Below are 9,223 nucleotides of genomic sequence, written 5' to 3'. Positions count from 1 at the left end.
TTCTCTAGTTCTCCTTTAGCCTTTCCAAGAAAGTCGTAGGTCTTCTGTGAGCAATTACTTTTGAGTTGTTTAAAGTTCTTAAACTTGGTATTCAGGGGTGGTTTTCTTCTGTCCCCAATCAGACGAATGTCACTCTGCGTGAAATGAGTTCACCCCCTTATGACTGCACTAGTAGCATTCCTAAACCAGGTCCCAGGATGCATCATTGTTTGTATGATCTAAAAAGGTATGCTTTGAAGTGTTGGCAACAAAGGCATTTACATTTGTGTCTCTAAATGATATTTCATGGATTTGTCACTTGGACTTCTGAATCAGGAACTGTTCCAGTTTTCCAGTATAAGAGTGGTGGATGAGTGGTCTGATGGATTGTTGTTCCTCTTGAACCTAATACTGATGGGGTTCGTGGGTGAGTGATAAAGAATAAATCTATTTTGGAGTATGATTTGGGCACATTCAAAATAAGTGTGTAGTCCCTTTCATAGACGTGTTGGTTTCACCATATATGAATTATGCTGAAATCTTTTTTCTATTGTAGTAGTGATACAGGAATGGGTTGCAAATAAAGCCTAGGATTTTATCAGTCTGTGGTGGTGGGATTTAATGCAGCATAAAAGTCCCCTCCTAATACATCACCCCAGTAACTTATAGGCTATTTGGAACATGTCACAGTAAAATGTAATCCGCCTATAGTTGAGGACCTCTCCAAGACCAAGAACCTTCCTTTTTTATCCTTAAAAATTGCTTTTAGAGAAAGTGAACTGCCCATCCATATTAATATGGAGACACCCTCTTAGGCTCAGTGGACACATGTATTGAATTGAGCGAGAACCACTATGAGCACATACTCGTAGCATCATCCTTTTTTCAGGTGAGATTCTTGCAACACTGCTACAGTAGTTGGTTTAGTTTATACTCATTTTACAATTGCTAGTTTTTTCTAGGGGGAATTAAATACTTCAACATTTAGGTAGTTCATATCTTTAATATACTTTGCACATCGTAGTATGCGTACGGTTGAAAATCATCATGAGCTTCCTCGTTTGTCCTAGATACCCAATGGAGCAGAGCATTAAGTCATCTTATGTAATGCCTGACACAGGTATCAACATACTCTTAAGTGGAGAGTTCAGGTTACACTACAGTCTATGGAAAACCGGGAGATGGAAGATAACAAAATATGTCAGAAACCAGACCACTAACGGCTACATGGTAAGAACCCACCTCCGGGTTGTGTCTTATGTTTCTGAGGCACTTTTGACAGCTGTAGCACAAAGGGTCATGCTACCTTACTTGGCAACATCCTGCGTAGTTGCATTGGTGTTCCTCCCTTATTACAGTTCATATCCCGCCTTTGGTGTCCTGCCCCTTTATTTTGTTTCTCCCTGTTACTTCTATTGGATCCCTTTTTAATCAGTACTTGCCTTCCTTACCTATATTTGTTTTCAGGAGCCATTACCCCTTTTGCTGTGCAGTTTCATCTACAGTTGCTGCTGATCTCTCAAAATTCCTGGAAATGCTTCTGGTATTTCAACACTCATCAACTGCGCTCTTTATCCGTGACCGGTAAATAGTATTTCAATTTCTCTATGAAATGTTTTTTTTAAACTCTAGTACCATATTAATCTATTGTACCTTATTTAGTGAGAAGACCTGCGTCCTACTGAAGTAAAGTATTGAACTGCTAGAGAGAGACGGCTGAGACCTTAAAATTTCCAGACAATCCTGTCTTTCTCCTTTTCTTCCTCCATAACTAACATTTTCCATAGGTTGCTTTTTCAGAGAGCAGGTCAGACTTCTGTGAGGTAGGGCCTCGGGCAACCTAATTGGGTTCACTGTGTTGCTTCTCAAAACCTGACTTTCCGGTGAATGGTGCGCCCGGAATTTCTCCTTTGAGATGTGGACCCTGCTTTACCTTTCTTGCTTTTCGATGATTCCCAAGCAGTGATGTCTAGCCCTACACTACATATTGTCCTAAGTAACAATGGTAAGCATATACAAAATAAAAACAAAGTATACCAGTTACCAGACTAGTAATAAAAACAGACCTAAAGAAACATGGAAAACAATAACACTGCATCTCAAAGAAGAGTGGGGCAGCTACAACAGTGTCCATGTGCACCCAGTGCAATACTGCACATTGTGACATAGTCCTGTACTAAAGAAGCCATGACTAGTGGTGAAGCATCAGGGTAAGCCAGTCTGGTGGGCTATTCTCTAGACCGCCCAATAACCTTTAAATGGGTCTCTCTTCAGTCTTCTCTTTCACCGCCATTATGCTCATCATTCCCTGCTTTTATACTTTTTACATTCAGGGTTGGAGGGACTCTGTAGGTTGGTCATTTTCTTTCAGGTTCAGGGTTTCCTATGGTTCATCCACAGTCTATGCCAAATGTGTTTTAGCATTCAAGGAGAACAGCAGGCAGAAGCGAAAGCCCCTCTTGTAGGAGATCTTTTCAAAGTGAAGATGCATAGTGATCATTCTCATATTGCTTGTTTGGCCAAAGCCACTGCTGACGCATCTTGGCGGAGAGCTATTTCGCGGCCTATGATTTGTATTTCTCCTCTCTTTTGGGTTGCAGCAAGGATTTCCTCCATCGCTTGCAAACGTGTATTCTAGTTAATAAGCCAAGACTTGTTTAATTTGGAATGATGAAAAGACTGTGTATGGTTTAGAATCATCTCTCTAACAGCAGGGCCTGCAGGATGTGGTGGGACTGTTGTTGAACATGTGACTTTAGGTACGCATGCGAGATTTGATTACTAATCCCTTATATGTGTACTGTACCACCTTCTCTTTCTCCCCATCATCTTGTGAAGCATGGATAGGTTTGTTTTGATGCTCTAAGTTTGCTACCTGCTCACCCAGTTTATCATGCCTGGCTTTTTGCCGGGAGTGATCAAGACCTTTGAGAGATATATTGAAATCTTCACAACTAGTTAGTTGGGCGTTTTTAAATTCTTGCATAAGAAGCTGTATGTCTCCCTTTGATGAAGGTGCTTGGGGTTCCGTTTTTTAGCTTGAGATCTGAAGTTGGGACAGGTAAAAGGGTGTCTTGGACTATGTCCATCTTATACTTTGACATAAGCAATAGATCATTAATGGACAAGGGTTTCTGAGCTTTAGGCTTATGAACCATCTTTCATTTCTCAGTTGTGAGAAAGACAGAAGAAGTGGAGTTACATGAGCAAGCTTTGTAAGTGGGACTGGCTCTCAGGTGTCTGAGAAAGATATTTTGCATTTGCCAAAACCAGGTAGAAAAGTCAGGCACCATTGAAAGCTTGGTGATATTGATTAGGTTACCATCAGCTTGACAATGGTGGATGTGTGTTACTCATGTTTAAACTAATTTGGGAGGGAAAGTAGATCGCATATAGGCTACACAGCTCTGTTTGGGTGCTGGCCCAGACGTGTGGCAATATGCATGTGGTATCGTTGAGATACTGGAAATGTTTTATAGCTAAGTATAAGGGGATCTACCTTGCTGTCACAAGTTGCAAGAGAAGTGGGTCCCTCTCCCCACCAGCTTCGACAGCCAAGGCAATCCTGTGGAATTTCAGCTATTGCTCTGTTTACTCTCCACCTCTTCTGTTGCAGATGTGTTGTCACCATGCTCCCTGGCAGGACACTCAGCCACTTCTCCAGACAGCTGTTCAGCAGATGCGAAAGGTGTGGATACCCTTTTCCCCACCTCCTCGGCAGGTCTCTTTGCGATTCCCTGCAAATTCATGCAATCTGGTTCTGAGTAGAGCTTTAGTGTTTCAGGTAGCACATGATGGATAAAGCAGCGATTAAGGAGCAGCCATTTTAGTTTCACTTGGGCCATGAGTGGTGCTTGGGCAGAGAGTTTGGGTAAAATCCTGATAATTTCTACCCACTGAGCAGTTCCACATAGTACTGGGTGCTCACTGGTGTTGGCTGGTTGAGGCGATGAGCACAAAGTCATGCCTTAGGTAATTTTGCTTCAAACACATCTTAGACATCCAGGTCTGAAAGAATATATGCTTTCTTTGCACCGGAAGATATTTCCTGAAGTGACTTTCAGGCAGGGTGTTGTCCAAATACAGGTGGATTTTGGTGTCCTTCTATGCTAAGAGGGTGTCTAAGGGTTCCATGTGGATGTTGATGATTACCAGAGATAGAGACCAACTTACTGAGATGGGGTTGGATCTAGAAGTGCCCATCCAGACAAGATATGATTTGTTGTTTACACTGAATGCTAATCACTGAAGGATAGGGACATTTCATCTCATTGTTGCAAGTACAGCATTCAGTAATATTCAATGTCGAATTGAGAACTGGATGATAAAATAGTAGTGCTGAAAATACATTCTTGAGTTTTTCGTGGAATTGAAGGAAGACTGCTGTATTATGGGCATGCTATTATGTTCTGTGATATACTGTTAATATTTTCTTGTTGTTCTTTGCTGTTCATTTTAACTGTGCTATTTACATGTATAACTGGAAGGCAGTTAGAATACTGTTACTTCACTGTGGAATCCTCTCTCTCTCTCTCTCTCTCTCTCTCTCTCTCTCTCTCTCTCTCGAGGTTCTAGAGTCCTCGATGGGGATTGGTATCCTGACTCTGTATCTGAGAGGACGCTTGTGCCTGCCTTGGAACTAAAATAAAGGATTTGTCTTTCTAAACCACCTGTGCGTGAAGAGCACTTTCTTGGATTTCTATTTGAACCTCCAATCTTCTCCACTACATTTTATGGTGTCAGAAGTGGGATGAAGAAACATCAACATGTCCACCGACCGGCATGATTATAGTTGTGATTTTACCTGGACGAGTGTCCGAAGGACTGCAAATGGTCACACCGCGAACAAGGTTTTGAATTGAAGAACTCCTCCAGCCACACCATGACCAAGGTATTGTTATTCCTTTTTGCCTTGGTTGTCTTGAGGTGGCAGTCGTCCGTTATTTCTCCGTACAGAGCGAGGACATTCCTTTGGCAAGTGTTCGTCCTCGAGGCAGAGTGAGGATCGTGTATGTCATAAGCGTGATGTCACAGACGCAAAATGAGTTTTGCAGTTACCAGGATACCAGCTTTGAAGCACGAAGACAAGCCGCGTCACCAACGCGCGGTAGGAGCGTTGTTGGTTGCCAGGATACCTATGTTGATGCCTCAGGACGTGCCGCATCATCAACTCGACTAGAGTGTCGGTTGCCTGGAGACACGCCGAAGGAGCTACATGACATACCTGAAACATTTTGTTGCATGTAAACATATTCAGGAAGAGACGCGTACCCAGTGTGTGCGCGCAGCATATATCTTCTGACTTTGTGGGTGAACAAGGAAAAAAAAATGAGAATTTTCCAACGAAAGTTTTCCGTCAGTGCACCTTACTTTAATGAATATAGAGGGAACAATAATTGTATTTGTAGCAACAAGGTGCTGGAAAGTTTGAAGTTTATTCATATAATTGATCTTGAAGATTTTCCTGTTGCATGCTTATTAAATGAGGGGGTTGCACCTTAGTTTGTGATTGTTGCTGAGTATTACCATGGCTACAAACCATACGGTGGTTCAACCACCACCCTTCTTAACAAAAGCGGGAAAACCAGAGATTAGGTGGAGTGAGTGGTTGAGGAATTTTGAAAATTACCTTGTTGCAATTGATGCCAATGAGTTTTCACCAGCTAGGAAGCTGGCTCTTCTTTTCAAGTACCTGGGGGTTGCAGGGCAGCGCATGTTTGATAACTTGCCTGCCATACCAGCACCAATTGATGAAAATATTGTTTGGAATGTGTATGTTGAGGGAAAGGAGAGAATCAGAAAACAGTATTCTGATGAATCGAACGTGCTGTTGGAGAGGTTCAACTTTGCGATGTGCAAACAGTCAGTGGATGACTCTGTAGATGAGTATCTAGCTACCTTGCATGTACTTGCTGCCATTGTCACGAAAATTCAAGAATGTCTCTCAGCATGTCGCAATCCTTCTTTAGATGAAGCCATCGACATAGCAAAGGCCGTTGAGAGGTCTATTATTACGTCAAGAGTGGTGTGTGGTCAGGGTGAACAAACTGCTGTTAGTCAGATAATTGATGACTCTGAATTATGTTACATTAAAGAAAAGTTCTTGAAACAAAGGAAAGAAAAATCACATTGTTATCTGTGTGGTTCTCGCAATCACATTGGCAATAACCAGTCGTGTCCTGCCTTGGAAAAAAGATGCATGAAGTGTCAGAAGATTGGTCACTTCCAAGTGGTGTGTAGACAATTTAGCTGCAATATTAAGCCCTCATACAGTGGAGCTAAAATGAAAATTAGTAATGTTTATACCCAGGACGCAATTAGTTTGACTCAGGAGTGCACAAGTAAATTGTATAATGTTGTACTGACTGCAGATATGCCTGGGGATGATACTATTGATGTAGTTAAGAATATCAGGGGTCCTATTTGTGAAGCATTCATTGATTCCAAAAAGGTTTTAGTTATGGCGGATTTGGGAGCGCCTGTTACTATTGTAGCAGACAAAACCTACTACAAACTTTGGCCGGCAACAAAGGTGTTAGAGTGTGCTGACATCAATCCCAAAGCTTTTGGGGATCACAATATTGATTTGTTTTTTTTTTTTGTTTTTGTACTACTCTGGTAATTTTAGGAGGGTGCATCATTACTAAAGTCTATGTAGCTGTGAATGGAAGAGACATTATGGGATGGAAAGATTTAGCCAGATTAGGTATTGTGCTACGTCCTGGACATGATATTCCCATAATGTTAGGTGACGTTCCTAAGTGTGGGATGGAAGATTCTGTACTATCTGTAATGTCCACTGATGCAGTGACAGAATACTTTACCACAAAGTTTCCAAGTATTATTGTGGTGCTAGGACAGTGAAAGATTTTGAGCACTGCATAAGACTTAAGGAGGGAGCCATTCCTGTTTCGCACAAAGTGAGACCGGTTCCTATATCTGTTAGAGAACAGTTGAAAGTTTTGCTTGATAAATTGTTGTTAGATGGCATCATAGCCCCTACTGACTCCTCAGAATGGGTTTCACCTACTGTTTTGACTGAAAATAAATGGTGACCTAGGACTATGTGTTGACCCCAGATTTCTCAATAAGAACTTATTAGTGGATTGTCACCCACTTCCACACATCCAAGAACTGATATCCACTCTGGGCAAATCAAAGTTTTTTTCTACTATAGATTTACATTCTGCATATCATCGAATTCCACTTAGTAAGAGATCTCAAGAACTTACTACATTTGTTACCCCGTATGGTGCTTTTAAATATCTAAGATTACTTTTTGGTTTAGCCTCAGCAGCAAGTGTCTTCCAAAAGATGATGGATTTGTTAATTGGTCATTTAAGTAATGTATGTGCTATCCAAGATGACATTTTGGTTCATACTGAAAGCCTGGATGAGCATAGACAAATTCTTGATAACCATTCTTCAAGACTGTGGAATGACCATTAAAAGCGAAAAAATTCAAGTTTTTGGTATAAAGTGTGGAGTACTTAGGCCATACCATATCTGCTGAGGGCATAAAACTGAAGCAGTGCAATTTGGAGGCGATAAAAAATGCTCCTTCTCCTACTAATAAGGATGAATTACGTTCATTTCTTGGGCTTTGTGAATACTATTCAAGGTTTGTCAATGGATATGCCTTGATGGTACAACCACTTAGGCCATTATTGAAAAAAGGAAATAAATTCATTTGGAATGACCAATCCAATGATGCTTTTAAATGCATCAAACAAGTTGTTTTGTCTGCCCCAGCTTTGAAATCTTATATACCTTTGGCAGAGTCTTTTGTAACAGTGGATGCTAGTCTTAACGGTCTTGGAGCAGTTTTTGGACAATGGGTTAATGGACAAGAAAACACTGTTGCATTTGCATCCAGAGCTCTTTCAGTGGCTGAAAGTAACTATAGCATCATAGAAAGAGAAGCTCTAGCCTGTGTTTGGGCAGTCCAAAGATCCAGAACGTACATTTGGGGCACTTGTGCTATTTATACTGATCACAAGCCTCTTGTGATTCTTTTGAATGGTAATGGATTCGGAATAGTGTCTGCCAGGCTTGTGCGTTTATTTTCAAAATTACAGGAGTATAATCTAGAAGTGACGTATGTGTCTGGTGGGAAAAATGTTCGTGCAGATTGTTTGTCACGTTTGCCACTACCATATTCCCAAAATGCTTGTAAGGATGAGTATACAGAATGTGTAGTGGGAGTGTTAGATGTTGTTTCTGCGTCTGAAGGTATTTTTCTGAGCAAGACTGGTATTTAGCAATGTCCAAAGATGTAACATTGTCACAGGTCTTGTATCACATCAAACATGGTTGGCCCAACAAAAAGAAATATAGTGGTGAAATACGCACTTATTGTCAGTTAGCTACTGAATTGTCCTGTGAGAATGGCATCTATATGAGGGGTTCTGTCTGTATTCCCCCCTCTGATTTAAGACCTAGATTGATTAAATCTGCACATGAAGGTCATCTTGGTGTTTCAGCCACTTGCAAGAGACTAAAGGAAAAATACTGGTGGCCAAATCTAGATAAACATGTTTCAGATTTTGTTGATAAATGTCCATTCTGCGTACTGTCAGACAAACATTGGAAATGTAACACAAAACCTCTACATACAGTGCCTTTTCCGAGTAAGGCTTGAAAAAGAATTGCCATCGATTTTTCAGGACCTTTCCATCTATTACCTAGGGACATGAAATATTTAATTGTTGCCATAGACTACTTTTCCAAATAGATTTACTATTCATTTGTAGAGAATGCTGATACATATGCTGTAATTTCTTTTCTTATTGGAAGTTCCACCATCAGTTATACTTACTGACAATGGTGTACACTTTACTTTAAAATAAAATGGGAACCTTCATGGAAAAGTTCAACATTAAACATTCACGAGTAGCCTTGTATAGTCCAGCATCTAATGGTTTAGTAGAGAGAGCCAACCGTATTTTGAATGAAGGGATTCAAACTGCTTTGGCAGCTAATCTTAATGTTACTGATTTCCTCAAAGAGAAGATTTGGGCATAGTCAAATACACCACATTCTACTACAGGAATTTCCGTTTTTTTTTTTACTCCTCAGAGGAAGGGAATCCAGATCCAAACTCTTACCATCCTGGTTGGCTGATTCTTTAGTTGGCAAATTTGAGAATTCTGAGTTGAAATTGAATGAGTTACAACACAAAGTTTTTGAAAAGCAAAAGATACAGAAGTGCAATTATGATGCCAGGAAGAAAGTCAAAAGTTCT

This window comes from Pleurodeles waltl, chromosome 9 (assembly GCF_031143425.1).
Source record: "Pleurodeles waltl isolate 20211129_DDA chromosome 9, aPleWal1.hap1.20221129, whole genome shotgun sequence".
Lineage (NCBI taxonomy): Eukaryota > Metazoa > Chordata > Amphibia > Caudata > Salamandridae > Pleurodeles > Pleurodeles waltl.
This window is presented reverse-complemented; position numbering follows the sequence as displayed.